The sequence below is a fragment of the Tiliqua scincoides genome, chromosome 4 (genome assembly GCF_035046505.1).
Source record: "Tiliqua scincoides isolate rTilSci1 chromosome 4, rTilSci1.hap2, whole genome shotgun sequence".
NCBI lineage: Eukaryota > Metazoa > Chordata > Lepidosauria > Squamata > Scincidae > Tiliqua > Tiliqua scincoides.
Window position 1 is genome coordinate 170,185,001 of NC_089824.1, and position 14,233 is coordinate 170,199,233.

General features: G+C 44.3%; 1 pseudogene; it reads right to left on the reverse strand.

Annotated features, from left to right (window-relative positions):
- Window positions 1–2,167: 2,167 nt before the first annotated feature.
- LOC136650009 (5S ribosomal RNA) lies at window positions 2,168–2,287 on the reverse strand (annotated as a pseudogene).
- Between the last annotated feature and the right edge of the window lie 11,946 nt (window positions 2,288–14,233).

Sequence of the window (14,233 nt, forward strand, 5' to 3'; positions counted from 1 at the left end):
TACCTAGGAATTTGAAACTAGCAACCCTCTCCACCTCCTCACCATTTATGTATAATGGTGTGTGCACATCCCTCTTTTTCCGGAAGTCAATTATAAGTTCTTTAGGTTTTTGGATGTTAAGTGAGAGATTATTTTCTTTGCTCCACAATAACAACTCCTGTACCTCCTTCCTATAAGCAGACTCATCATTCCTGCTAACAAGCCCCACCACTGTAGTATCGTCTGCAAATTATATAATTTCATTGGTGTTATGTGATGGGGTACAATCATGTGTATACAGGGAATAGAGTTGTTATTGTGGTGCAAAGAAAAAGAGGGATGTGAGGGACTATTAACACCAGCATGTTGACAAAAAAGGCAGAAAAGTGGTTATATTTTCTGAGGAAGCTTGGGAAGTTAAATTTGTCACAGCAGCTGCTTGTGTCTTACTATCGTTGCACCATTGAGAGTGTCCTAACCTATGATATCTTGGTGTAGTAAGGAAATTGCTCTGCAGGAGACAAAAAAGCTCTGCAGAGAATTATTAAGATCGCGCAGCATATCATCAACCTTCATCTACCAGCTTTGGAGGACGTCTATACATCTCACTGTCTGCAGAAGTCACACAGTATTCTGAGAGACCCCTTCCATCTGGCTCATAAGTTCTTTGAACTGTTGCCTTTGGGTAGACGATTCAGAACTATTAGAGCATGCACCACACAATTCCTGAACAGTTTTTGTCCCACAGCCATAATTACGTTGAATAAGGCGATATAGTTGTTACCATGCTCCTGGGCATTATGGCCTGTTTTACTGTTTTTATATTATGATGCATGTTGTATAGAATGTGTGGGTGAGTGTGTAGAGTGTGATTGTTGGAACTGGAGTATATATTTATACTTGTATCTCAAAGGTGCATAAATTTCATTGTGCTGCAGCACAATGACAATAAAGTTACTACTACTACTACTACTACTACTACTACTACTACTACTACTACTACTAGAGGTACAGATCTTCCCACCTCCCCTCCTTCCCTCTGTTGGTACTGAGTGTGAAAGTGTTTTTGCATTGGCCTATACAGAGATCTCCGTCACCCCAACTTCCCTGTGTTGGTTCTGAGTGTGAAAGAGTTTTTGCCCTGGTCTGTATGAATATCTCCTCCCCCCCCCCCCTTTTCGTCTGTTGGCTCTGAATGTGAAAGTATTTTTGAGCTGGTCTGTATCGAGCTATTCCCCCCCCCCCAACTTCAGATTGTTGGTTCTGTGTGTGAAAGGGCAAGCTGCAGCTCCTCCTCACAAGCACCATTTCTCTCTTTGTCCTCTCACTGCAATGATTGGCTCCTGACCTTCTCAGCATGGGAGAAATGAAGGGAGTTTGCTGCTTATGAATTTTGTAGGCAGCTTGTGCAGAGAGGCTACAGGAGGCTAGTTTGGAGCTTTTCTGACCTGCAAAGTAACCAGGACCTAGTGACTAAGCATCTCCAGACCAGTTCACATAGTACCAATATAGACCATAGGTACTGTAAACTTTGTCCACTCCAGTCCTCAAAATGAGTTCTGGAATCCAAAGGAGAGCTTCTTACAGGGCATCATTCAAACTGAAAGTAATTAAACGTGCCAAGGAAAGCAATAATTCTGTGGCTGCAAGGCAGTTTGGCAGAACTGAAAAACTTGTTCAAGACCGGAGAAAAAGAGAGGTTGAACTGCAAGCAGTGCATTTCACACCTGCACCTTTTTATGCCATGGAAAAGGATCTGAATGATTGGGTCATGGAATGAAGGCAAAACGGCTATATAGCCACACACTCCAGCATTTGAATGTGGGCACTTCAATTGGCCAAAGATGAAAAACATTCAGAGACCAAAGGCATTGTACAGTTTATAGCATCTGCTGGCTGGTGCACACGGTTCATGAACCGATATGGATTGTGCCTTCGTTAGCAAACAAAGATTTCACAGAAGCTGCCTAAAGAACTGGATGACAAGGTGACATCATTCCACCAATTCATTGTAAGGCAGAGACAAATGAATGCCTTTGATGCAGCTAACATTGGCAATATGGATGAAACCCAAATGAAATTTAATCTGCCTGGTAATAGAACTGTTACAAGTGTTGGTGAGAAGACTGCACTTGTGAAAATGACTGCTCATGGTTGGCAACCTTCAGTCTCGAAAGACTATGGTATAAGCCTACAGCACCCGGCATTCCCAAGCGGTCTCCCATCCAAGTACTAACCAGGCCTGACCCTGCTTAGCTTCCAAGATCAGACAAGATCGGGCATGTGCAGGGTAACAGTTGCTGTCAAAGAAATCCAATTCACAGTTGTCCTGTCTTGTCTGGCAGATGGCACAAAACTGCACTCAGTGCTAATTTTCAAAAGGAAAACCATGCCATAAAAATTCCTGCTGGAGTAATTGTATTTGTCCACCCTAAAGACTGGATGGATGAAGAGGGCACTAAAGAGTGGTTGTGTGATGTGTGGGGTAGGAGACCAGACACGGGGCTAAGAAAACGCTTGTCACTACTGCTGTAGGATCAGTTCCATGCGCATATAACAGAAGAAGTAAAGAAAGAAGTGAAAAAATGGCTACTACATTAGCAGTTATTCCAGGTGGCCTCAGATCAGTTCTCCAGCCACTGGATGTCTGCCTCAACAAGTCATTCAAAGACTGAGTGTGCACTATGTGGTGGGAATGGTTGTGCTGTAGTCAAGCCAATTTAGCCAAAGGAGGGGACATGATGAAACCAGACATTGATTTGGCTGTTAATTGGGTAAAGGTTGCTTGAGACACAATTCCACCAGAAATGGTGAAGAAAGGCATTCCTGAAATGTGGGATCAACTATGCCATTGGATGGCACCGAAGATTATGCTGTCTATGAGGGCAGAGATGATAGCATCTGATACTGATTCAGTTGGTGGTGACATAGAGGACATTTAGCCTGATGATGTCACTAAAGAACAGTTCCAGCAGTTATGTGGGCATTCTGACGACAAAAATGGGAAAAAGCCAGCATGTCAAACTGCTCTTGAAGTATTGTGTTATATATTATAAGCAGAGCCTCTGGCTTAACATAGCAAGCACCTTAAAAAAGAATTTGGTTACTGTAATGGTTCTACCAGTATGTTGTTTACAGTGCTCTTAGTACTCTGATAATGTTTACGAAAAGGTGGTGAAGCCCAAATTTTTAAAAAGTTGCTTAATACAAATGTATCTTATGATCTTTTACTCTATTTTTAATAAATTAGACTGAACAGTCAATTGGTAGTTCATTTTTCTGAATCTGATCTTGGGTAAAATCAGACAAAATTATAGTCAGACACCCCCATCAGTTTTACCTCCCAACTTATTTGAGAAACACCAGCAGCAGCCACTGAAAAGCTAAATACAAGCGGATACCACTTTGAAAGGTGCCTCTTAGTCCAGTAAGCAGGGGTTGTTGGTGCTTTTTGCTGACATCAACTTCCTCAAACATCCAAATCTGGCTAATGTCACAGACGGGACACTGGTCATGTCACTATCATGACCCAGTATGGCTGGCCTTGTATTATTTCAGCCCCACATTTCCAGGACAACTGCCAAGTACAGTACAGGCCTTTACATTTAGGCAAGGTGTGGGAGATGGAGGAAGTGAGATGCATGGAAGCGAGATGTATGGTTCTGTATTCAGAAATAAGCCTTCTTGAGCCACCCGTGGGTTTTCTGTGTTCTGTGCCTTTCCACTGCCACTAGAACGTGCAGCTGGGCTTTCTGCACCGCATGTGTGGCTGTGGCGCCAGTGCACTCATTCTCCCTGTGGACACCCTGCATCTCAGTTCAGCTCTTATCACAGTGACAGGGAGCTTGCAGGAGCTGTCTTGTGAGTCATCAGAATCCATGGCATGGCTCTGAGCTCCAGCAGCAATGACCTTGGAAGAGAGCAACCTTCCCTGCTCAGTGCATGCAAACTGCTTTATTGGTGCATGGCTGCAGGCAACCGCCTCACCATTGGTGGTCACCTGAGGGCTGGTGAGGGCTGTAACTCCAACAACACACAATCCAGCCTCCCCAGAGCTTCACTCTTCCTTCCTATGTGAGAATGTGCAATTCAGAGACTTGCAAAGCCTCTGTCAAAGTTGAGGGGAGGGGCAATTTGGAGCTGGTCCGTGAATGCTAACAAAAGGGCTTGTGTTCGGCAACTTCAGCTACTATAGCAACATGGCTGTAGATAAAGAGAGTTGTAAGCTGTCCCATCCAGCAACTCTCAGTGCTTCAGATAGCAAGGCAAAGAGGAGTGCTTAGTGCCCACAGCCAGCAGGGCAGGCGAGAGTGGGATTATCAGGCTCTTGTCTGCCTGCAACAGATTGATGTAGTGGAACTTATAGCTCCAGTGTTTTTTATTTAATTTGTAACCTTGACAGGGGTTTGTTTGGTTGGTTGGTTTTTAATAACTCCTGGTTAACTATGAGCTGGAGAAAGCTTTTGAGAGCTTTGAGGGAATGGTGAGGTGTACTGGATATTATTGGTGCAGTTTAGTGGGTGCTTTTAGAACTTAAATAAATGGTTACAATTCTACTCTGCTTTTTGTTAGAAACTTTGGTCAATTCTTGTAGTTGCACATCTGTTTTGGGGCACAATCCTATCCTGTGCTGGAACAGGCAAGCCAGGAGACTTGCGCTGTATCCACTGCAGGTTTGTGGCCACAAGCAGCGCAGCCAGAGGCAAGGGGAAACAATTCCCCTTACCTCTGGGTAAGGGCCGCTGGTGCCTATGGGTCTCCTCAAACTTGTGGCACGATTTCTAGGAAAGCGGAGCAGCTTGAAGCCACTCTGTTCTCCCCAGGAACGGGAATTGGGACCCGGCATAACTGTTGGATCCCAGCCCCACCTCCCGCTTCCCATCCACTTGCCCACCCCCAGGGTCGCCCACCACCTTCCCTCCCCCCACCCAGAAACGCGACCCCCACCTCCCCCGCCTACTTTCGGGCTTGTCGGTTTGAGACACTGCTTGCGTCGGCCCGCAAGACTTGGCAGGGAAGCCACCACGGAGGCTGGATTCAGCATCCATGTGTCAACGCATCTCCTTGTGCCAACGCGGCTTCCTCCTGGGGAGGCACAAACGGGCCTTACAGCATGTTTATGACCCTCCTGGGCCAGCACAAGGGACTTATACTGGCCCAAACCTGAGTCAGGATTGCGCCCATTGACATCCAGTGGTTTCAGTTGCAGTTCACATTTGACAAGTATTGAACCAATACTTCAAGGCCCAGAAGAACGAGAGGGAAACCTCTGGAAGGCCAAAATGAAGTTTTTGAGAACAGTTGGTATTTGGAAAGTTTTAAGAGTCAAAAAAGCAGATGTTGATTTTGAAGTCTGTCATAAAAAACTGAAATTCTAATTTCTAAATCAAAATTTGAAATTGACATAGGAGAATCAGCAGTTCATACTTTCTTACCTATTCAAAGGATGTCTCCCGATTTGGTTACCTAGCCTTTTTTTCCCCAAAATTGAATGGGTCAAATACCATTAAATGCTTACTCCTAGTTCAGTGATTGTTAAACAATGATTGCTGTAGTACATCAGCTGCCCGGTACTGCCAAATATGGACTGCTACTTGCATGTTAGCTGTTAAATACTTTTCAACTAGAAGTCAGTATTGGATAGTAGCTGACATGCAGTAGGAATCAGTATTTAATGGTAAATGACAGATATATTTGACCTATGTTATTGAACCAAACAGGAAACATTCCCTGGCAAGTGGAAAAAAGCACAAACAGTTGAATTTCTAATGATTGTCATATCCGTTCCGTAACCTTTATTGGCATTATGATTGTCATATTGTGATTCAAAAATTTAACTGTCAAATTTTAAAATCAAATTTCAAAATCAAATATTGAAATTTGAAATTCACCAGATTTCAAATGTTCTCACATTTTATTTATTTCTTTGTGTTATTTCTATTCCACCTTTCTCCAGAGGGGACCCAAGATAGCTTACACTCTACATATTTTCACTTACACTTGTATGATTCTCCCATATCTTCTGTGTCATCAGGGCTTGTCGGTTTGAGACACAATATTAGGTGGCACTGAACCAAACCCAACACCATGTCTTTTTGGGTGACTCACCAGATGAATGTTACTCACTTTTAAAGGCAATTTGATCTGGGGTTAGGGAAGAATTTTCCCTCAGATCAGACTGTGACCCTGAGTTGTTTGAGAAAGTGGAGTTGGCTTCTTGGTGATGATAATGATGTCATCAGGTGATGTCCCCAGACTTGGGGCCTGATCCAGACCTTCACGCGCCAGGTCACCACCAGTGCGCACTGTTGCAAACATACCATAAGGGATGTTTGCAAGCCTTACCACAGGCCCAGGGTCAAAGCTAGCCCAGCACAAGTCCGCATTTGTCTGCTGCCCAACGCTCTGTATGAACCAGTGAGGAGGTAAGACGGGGGGGGGGGAGTTGGGGAAGAGATTTCCAAGGTGAGTGGAATGTGGGGGAAGGCATGGCGGGGCACCGAATCCAGAGTCCTGTGTCAGGCTGTGCTGCCTAACGTGTGGCTCCTTGATTCTGTGCTGGTGAAAGAACCACCACAGAATCGAGTAGCCCCACTGCGAACTATTTCCCTTCCCTTTCCCCAAGGGGCCGTCAGTGGCTGCCCGGCATGCTTAGGATGCTATGGCAGCCATTTTGGCACTGCGGCAGCCCCACACACTGGGCAGCTCAAGATTGGGTTGCCCCTTGCTTGGTTCATCTGAGAGTTGTTGCTCTGATAGTAACTATTAGTGTGTGTTTCTACAAGGTGCCTGCTCTCTGCTTGGAGAAGAATGTTCACAGGAGTTGTATGGAATGATGGGGGAAGCTTTTAGTGGGGCGTGTGGAATTTAAGTCCCTTTAGTCTAATTCAATACTGTTCTGCTATGTCCGGCCATGAACAGCAAATTCTGAGATTAGTTCTGTCTTTGAATAAAAATGCAACTCATAATTAGCTGGCAATACAGACTATAGAGAGGCAGAAAATTTGGATTGCTGGTAATGGAGCAGTTACAAGACGTCTAGGAAGCCTCTTCCATCATTTTCATGGTGTTTATTATTTAGGAAAAAAGCTGCTGTGTATCCCATGTGCCAAATTCTTTGGCAGCTGCAGAGCTTTTCATGATGCCAATCTCAAGCATTCCAAAACTATGAAAAAAGTGATGACCCACATTTTTTGTAACCAGGCCATAATAATGACATGTAATATTTTGAAAGAAAAACACCCTCTTTGTATTTTCTGTCTTTATTTCTTATTTCTCACCACCAGAAGACTAACCATGGAAGGTGAAATTTATGAAATGTGAATCTGTAAAACTTCCACAGTACTACTGAGCATTTGCTGAACACTTTCCAGGGTTCAAAACACTTTACATGTATTATTTTTATGTAATCCATACAATAAAGCTGCAGGGTAAGTAAGGTTTATTATAAGAACAAAAGCCCTGCTGGATGAGACCAAAAGCCCATCGGTCTACCCCATAGTATCCCTATATTGCAGTTGGGTCATCAACTGCAGTTTGTTGATGAAGCAGTTTGTTTAAGGCCAACCTGGTGAGTTCATGGCCATTGAGAGTCAATGCAGGGAAGACTTTGTTTGCAGTAAAGCCACTGTGCTACACAAGTTCTCAGGCCATCTAGTCCTTGCTGTCAACCATAGCTGAAATGACTCTCCAAGACCTCAGGTAATGGTTTTCCTCAGCCCTGCTTCCTGAGATTCTTCTTCACTAGAAGTGCCAGGAATTGAGTATGGGAGCTTATACATGGAAAGCAAGCACTCCAGTTTATGACCTCCTAAAATACTGCAAAACTTGTCAACCAACTGCAGAACATGGAGGAAACAAAATGGCAAGTTAGCAATACACTATTTACCATACAATCTGATACTTGTTTGCTCAGAAGCAGTGGCATAGCTAAGGGGGTGCAGGGGTTAGCAATTGCACTGGGCAATATGCTTTAGGGAGGCAACAACCTGAGTTTGACACTAGTAGCCAAAACGGTGAAAACCTTGGCATTTTTGAATAATGCCATCATGTTATATACCAGGGGTCTCCAAACCCTGACCCAGGGGCCAGATGCGGCCCGCAGCAAGCCTCTATCTGACTCACGGCCAGCCCCTGAAAGCCTCTGGCCCACTCGACTGAACATGACCAGAGCTGTGCTCTGATTGCATCTGGAGCGTGTTCTGAGGGTCAGAGAGGCTGAGTGAATGAGCCCACTCATTCATTTATTCATTCTTCTAAGTTCCGTCTCTAATTTATTTATTTAAATTTTATATTTAAATTTTTTCCCAGCCCTCAGCACTATGCCAGATATTTCATGCGGCCCTCTGGCCAAAAAGTTTGGAGAACCGTGTTATATACCATTTAATGTAGAATGAAATGAAACAAAGAGTGACAAAATATCTGTGAAAGGTTATAGCCAAATAACCAGACAATAAAAATACAACTGCATTACATGACAAAAACTGGATTTTCTTAACTCCAAATTGATCAATGAGACTGATGGTTCCAAGAGCCAATTAGGTCTTATTATGATACATCAGGGAACCAATAAGGTGTTAATATGGAGGGGAGCCTGGGGGGAGGTGGCAGAGCAAGTGTACGGCAAGCTGCTGAGGGGAGGAAGTGATTTTCCCCCCATTTTCACTCTTCTAAAAGCTCAGGTGTGACGTCACTTCTGGGGTATTATTTTGAGCTCGGCACTGGGCTACATAATCATCACTTACGCCACTGCTCAGAAGTAAGCCCCACTGTGTTCAATTAGCTGTTCTCCCAAGACAATTTGCATAGGATTGCAGCCTGGCAGCCCAATCCTGAGCTGCCCAGAGTGCGGGGCTGCTGCGGTGCCAAAAACTGCTGCCACGGTATTCTGTGTGCCCCAGACAGCCACCGCCATCTCTTCGGGAGAAGGGGACTTTCATCCCCTTCCCCTGTGTAAGGGAAGTAGCGCCACAATGGCTGATGATATTTGAGGGTCTCGTAGGTTGAAGGTGTTTGTGTGGCCTTGCGCTGAAGCTTCCATGCTTGTGTGATCGTTTTGGCATAACACAAGCCGTGTTTTCAGTGCTCCACACTGGTACTTTGCTGAACTCACTTGCACAATTTGGTGGTGTGAATTAGCCTTCCAATGATGCTGGAGTCAAGTGGCTGGAGCACCAACCTGAGACAGCAATGCCTTTGATTTGTTGCTCATGCACAAGTGGATTTTCTGATTGATTAAACCTGGTGAAGTCTGTAGATCTGTGGCAGAAAAATGCTTGCTCTCCGTCCAGTGCTGCTCAAGGGCATGGATGTGTGTGTATGCGCGCCCACAAGTGTACTTTTAATGTTTTTCTTTGAGCGACACTTTCCCCAGTGCCATCTACTGGCTAAACTTTGGAACAGCTGGTGGGAGAGATGACCTCAAAAAACCTTGCTGAGCTTGTCATTACACAAGTGCTCTATTACCATACAGATATTAGCAAATGAAGCACCCTGTTTTAATGTGGAATTAAGCAGACACTAAACTCAGGAGATGCACACCAGAAAGCTCATGCTGAAATGCCAAGTAAAGCCTAATGGACAACAGCACATTAAAGGTTTGTTGCCTTCCAAAGCAGTAATCCAGTTGCATTTTAAAATACAATATAGCGTTCACCAGTGCAACCAATTCACCACGGTGTTATAATTATCATTGGAATTTGCCCCGTGCTCTGCAACAATGGTAATTACTCCTCATGTAATGTTCAACGAATGCTGTAAAATGCACACTTTTTAGCATGAATAGCTGCAGAAAGCAAGTTTGTTATTCCTCTTTGTCTGGATGCAGTATAGAATTAATTACACCTTTGTCTGCATAGTCCTTCCAGTCTCATTTGAGCTGATGATTGCAGGGAGAGTCATTTATTTACAGTATTTTAACCCAGCCTTTCTCCCTGAAGGGACCATTAAATGGAGCCACTGACTTCAAATTTTTAGTACAGACATATATGGCTGAACTAGAATCAACTACCCCAGCCCACATAAAGTAGCTGTGCTGATGTAACAGAAAGTGTGTATATGTGTGTATTATTACATAAGCATCCATGCACCTGTGTAGCTCCTTTGCATGAATGTGATTTGATTCGCAGTGACAGATGTCTACATATACCTTCAAACATTTTCCCTGGGCCCCAAAATCATACACCTTGGAGGTATGATAGCCTTCCATGAATTCTGCAAAATGCCAAGTAAAGTAAATTAAGTAATTACTTTACTTGCTCAGAAATGTGCAAGAATGGACCTACATATGTAATCAAACAAGTGTATTAATGGCTCGATCCTATTTCCCCCCTCCCACAGCCATAACTAACACCACAAATGGCTTTCCGAAACCACACAGCAGAGCCACGAGCTTCCAGAATGCCAATGTTGAGGCTGGAGCAGGCCAGCACACAGCAGTGGGACTCGGAAAACTGCCAACTCATGTAGGTTGGCAGAGGAGACAGAACGGGGCAGGAGGAGGCTGGAACAGGGAAAGCCATGGAGGATGATGGAGGCAGGAGGGGGTGGCACTCATGCAAGTGCTGTGTGCTGGATACTATCCTCTCCAATAGCAGATATCATGCCCCCTTTCCTCAGACTTGCACCAGCTAAGAAGCTGGCACAGATTGGAGGTGACCCATTGCCAGTCAAGGGGTTTATGGTGAAGTAAGGGAAAACATTTTCCCTTACTTCTCTCAGGCCTCCTGATCTGCCCTTCCCCTGCAGAATGTAGTGCAAGCCTCCCTGGTGCGACTGCCTCGGCAGGAGTGGGGAAGAGAACAGGATTACGCTGTTAATGATATTCAACCATTAGGCCTGGCACACTTAAGGGGAATTGGTATTTATAACAGAAAAGGAGAAACCCAAAGGGTTCAAATCACAGTATGCAATTTATTTAGTAATTACTTACAATGGGGGTGGGGTGGGGGAATCAAAATAAATGTAGTGAGAGGCAAAGCAAGAGCAATATGAAAGGGAAACCAGTAATATAATGAGAGGCAAAATTAACAAAGAATAACAGACCAACAATCCCATTTAGAATGTGCTGTGTTGCTTTTTTTAACCCCAAAATACTAGAGCAGGAATGGGGAGGGAAGATGAGTAAGAGCTTGTGCTCTATAGAGGAGGAAAGATGGAGATAGAAGAGATCATGGTTCACACTAAATGGGAGAGGTGCAGTTGTGCCTGGTTAGTAGGTGGCTTATCCTGGAGGACAGGTGGGATTTCTGGAAAACAAAATGTGTGGCAAGTGCCGGGGGGGGGGCAGGAGGGAAAACCACAAACAAGCTGCAAGGAAATGGAGAGCCTGACCAAGGCACAAGGCACATCAGTTGCTTAGTGCAGCCAATTCTCAAACTGTGGGCCTGAGACTCTCCAGTGGATCATGATTCTTGACCCAATTTTTGTTGAGTTGACAGGACTGTTTAGGCTATGTGCATCAAGAGTTAAACAAGCAGCTACTTTGGCAGGGGAGCACTGCTTTCCCAATCACCATTATAACCACACTTCTTTGAATTTATAAATCAGGCAGCAGCCTCTAAAACAATTGAGAACCACCGGTTTAGTGCATGCAATGATTGGAAAGCAGAGTAAGAGAGGGAGGAGTTACAATGAAATTGCTTTGCTATTCACTCATAGTAAGAGAATGTGCTTCCCTGTACAATGACTCTTTAGTGGTGTCTCAGCCCCCTGAGAGGGGACATTGAGGAGGAACGATGGCTTGTATTTCCTCCTTTGCTGACAACTGCTGCTGTTCCACTTTAGACAGATTTCATATGCCCAGAGATCTTTCTGGATCCCTGTTCTAGACAGCCCGGAGGCCGATGTCCAGACCTGTGAGGTCTGAAAAATAAGAGAGAAAAGAGGAAAAACTGCAACAGTCCATGGGCTGTGCACAGAAACCATGAAGATAGCTTAGAGCAGTCCTGGCTGATAGTGCGTGTCCCAATCTGATAGAATCAGGTGCACAAATGAGGTTGCTCAAGCTTGTTCTGCTGAGTTAGGTTCCAGGATGAATCAAGAAAAGGAAAAAGGGAAAAGCAATCACATAAGAAAGAAAGATGACCAGTTCTGAACACTTAAGTTACAATTTTTTTTAATTTTGGCTTTGGTGACTTAGGGCCCAATCCTATCCAACTTTTGAGCTCCGGTGTATCCACAATGCAGCCCTGTGGTAAGGGAACACATGTTCCCATACCTTGAGAAGTGACTGCCCCTCCACCACAGGATACAGCACACACCCCACCGGCACAACTGCACCAGCACTGGAAAATTGGATAGGATTGGGCCCTTATTAAGAGGGGGCGTGTGGTGCTTCAGGAGTGAGCTAGCTTAGTTTAAGGGCTTTCCTTCTCTCAGAATGATGAGTGGGAGTAGGGCATCACTTACAAGCATTCTGATTCACAGGCTCCATTTTGGCCTGGCCTTGACCAAAGTTTAAGACACATAATGAAGACCACCCTGCCTCTGTGGATACTGAGTTCCAATTTGTTACCCTCTATAATAAAACTGATTGGCCACCGTGCAGAGCCAGATAAAGGAATAGAGGAAGCACTGGTCTGATCTAGCAGGTCCCGTCTGCATTCTGTCTCTGGGGAAGTGATCTCAATAGCAGGCACACTGCAGACTGAGTGATCTCCTCTTCCCAACAATTTCTGGGAATTGTAATTCAGTGATGATAGCAGGAATTTCTACCAGAAGAGTCTCAGGGCTCTTACCAAACTACAGATCCCAGTATTGGAGGGGGAGGAGCCACGACTGTCAAAACTGTATTAAACTCATTACATGACATTTGACATATATCGGCTGAATGTCATATTCCATTGCAATAATATCCTTTTAATTCACAGTAATCACATTCTTGGGCACAGCCAATTGGCCATTTCAGTGTTTATGGTTTGGTGCACATGACCTAACCCTAATAGAGGGAATAAACTGGTGCTTTTATGTGCAGGTACCTTTTTTCCACCTCAGCCAGTACAAGCAGTAGCTGCTAGATTATTATTTTTTTAAGAACGTTCTAGAGGATTCAGGATCAACTGAAGGATGCCAACTGAAGTCAACTCCCTCTCCCAAATCTCCATGGTGGTGATGTTCCCCTAGGACTCTGTTAGCCATCCAGTACAACCAGTGCAATTTCCAAACCAATAGCTTTCAGAATAACTTTTATTTATTATGAACAAGACTTTCCACAAGTACTGAAAAACATGTCATGCAGTGCTACTTCACTGTTTTGAAGATTTACCACCCCTTCTCCACAACCCTGTTAGCAAAGTACATGACATTTGCTGATGTTTGTTTCAAGTGGCACCTTCAATTGCCCCTTAGCTAGGACAACTGAGGTTTGTCATGATTGTAACACATCTTTCCCAGAATATTAAGATTCATGAATCAGTCAACTACACAAAATGAAAAGAAGCCTGGATGTGATGCGCAAGGAACTTCACTGAATTTGGCCTGAGGTCTTCCTAAAGCGGAGTCGGTTTCATTTGGTTTCGCTTTGAAGAAGACCAGATAAATCAACCCTTTTTAATAGCTATCCAGGATGCAGTCCACTGGCATGTAATTGGCATCTAGCTTGAAACAGCCCTAATTTGAGGAACATGGATAAAAATGCTGCAAGTCACATATCATAGGGTATTTTGGAAACGAACAGTTTTTCTTCTACCAGGTGGGATGGGATGCATGCAACAGTCAAAGCAAAGCTGATGAGTAGGGCTTAGATCTTACTTACTCCAGAAACCTAGGAAACAATTTGCATTGCAATGTGCAGCAAATGGTGTGACAGAGTAGAAGAGGAAAAGGTCAGGCCTACAGAGATAGTGAATGGCTTATTGCTCTTGGAATGGGGACAATAGAGATCATTGCCTTCAGCAGAGAGTTATCAGAAAGAATGAAAGCGATTGTTATGATATAATCTTGGTTCCTACTAGAGGCCCCCACTATAGCCTTATAGCCATGATCCCCGCTCCTATAGGTCACTGCACTACCAAACAAGTGCAGGTCTGGTCCAAGACCTCCTAGTGCCTGAGGCCATGCCAATGCTGTGTATCCCCCTTACCTGGTGATGTGCAAATGCTGTCCTCCCTGGATTTTTGCACTGATGCAGCAAATAGGCTGACACTGATACACCAGGAATAGGCAACATCAATGTGGCACAAGGATTTTTTACAAAACTGTTCTGTGGTTTGGTACAACTCACCTATATGTTATTTCAGCTTCTGAAGAATCAGTT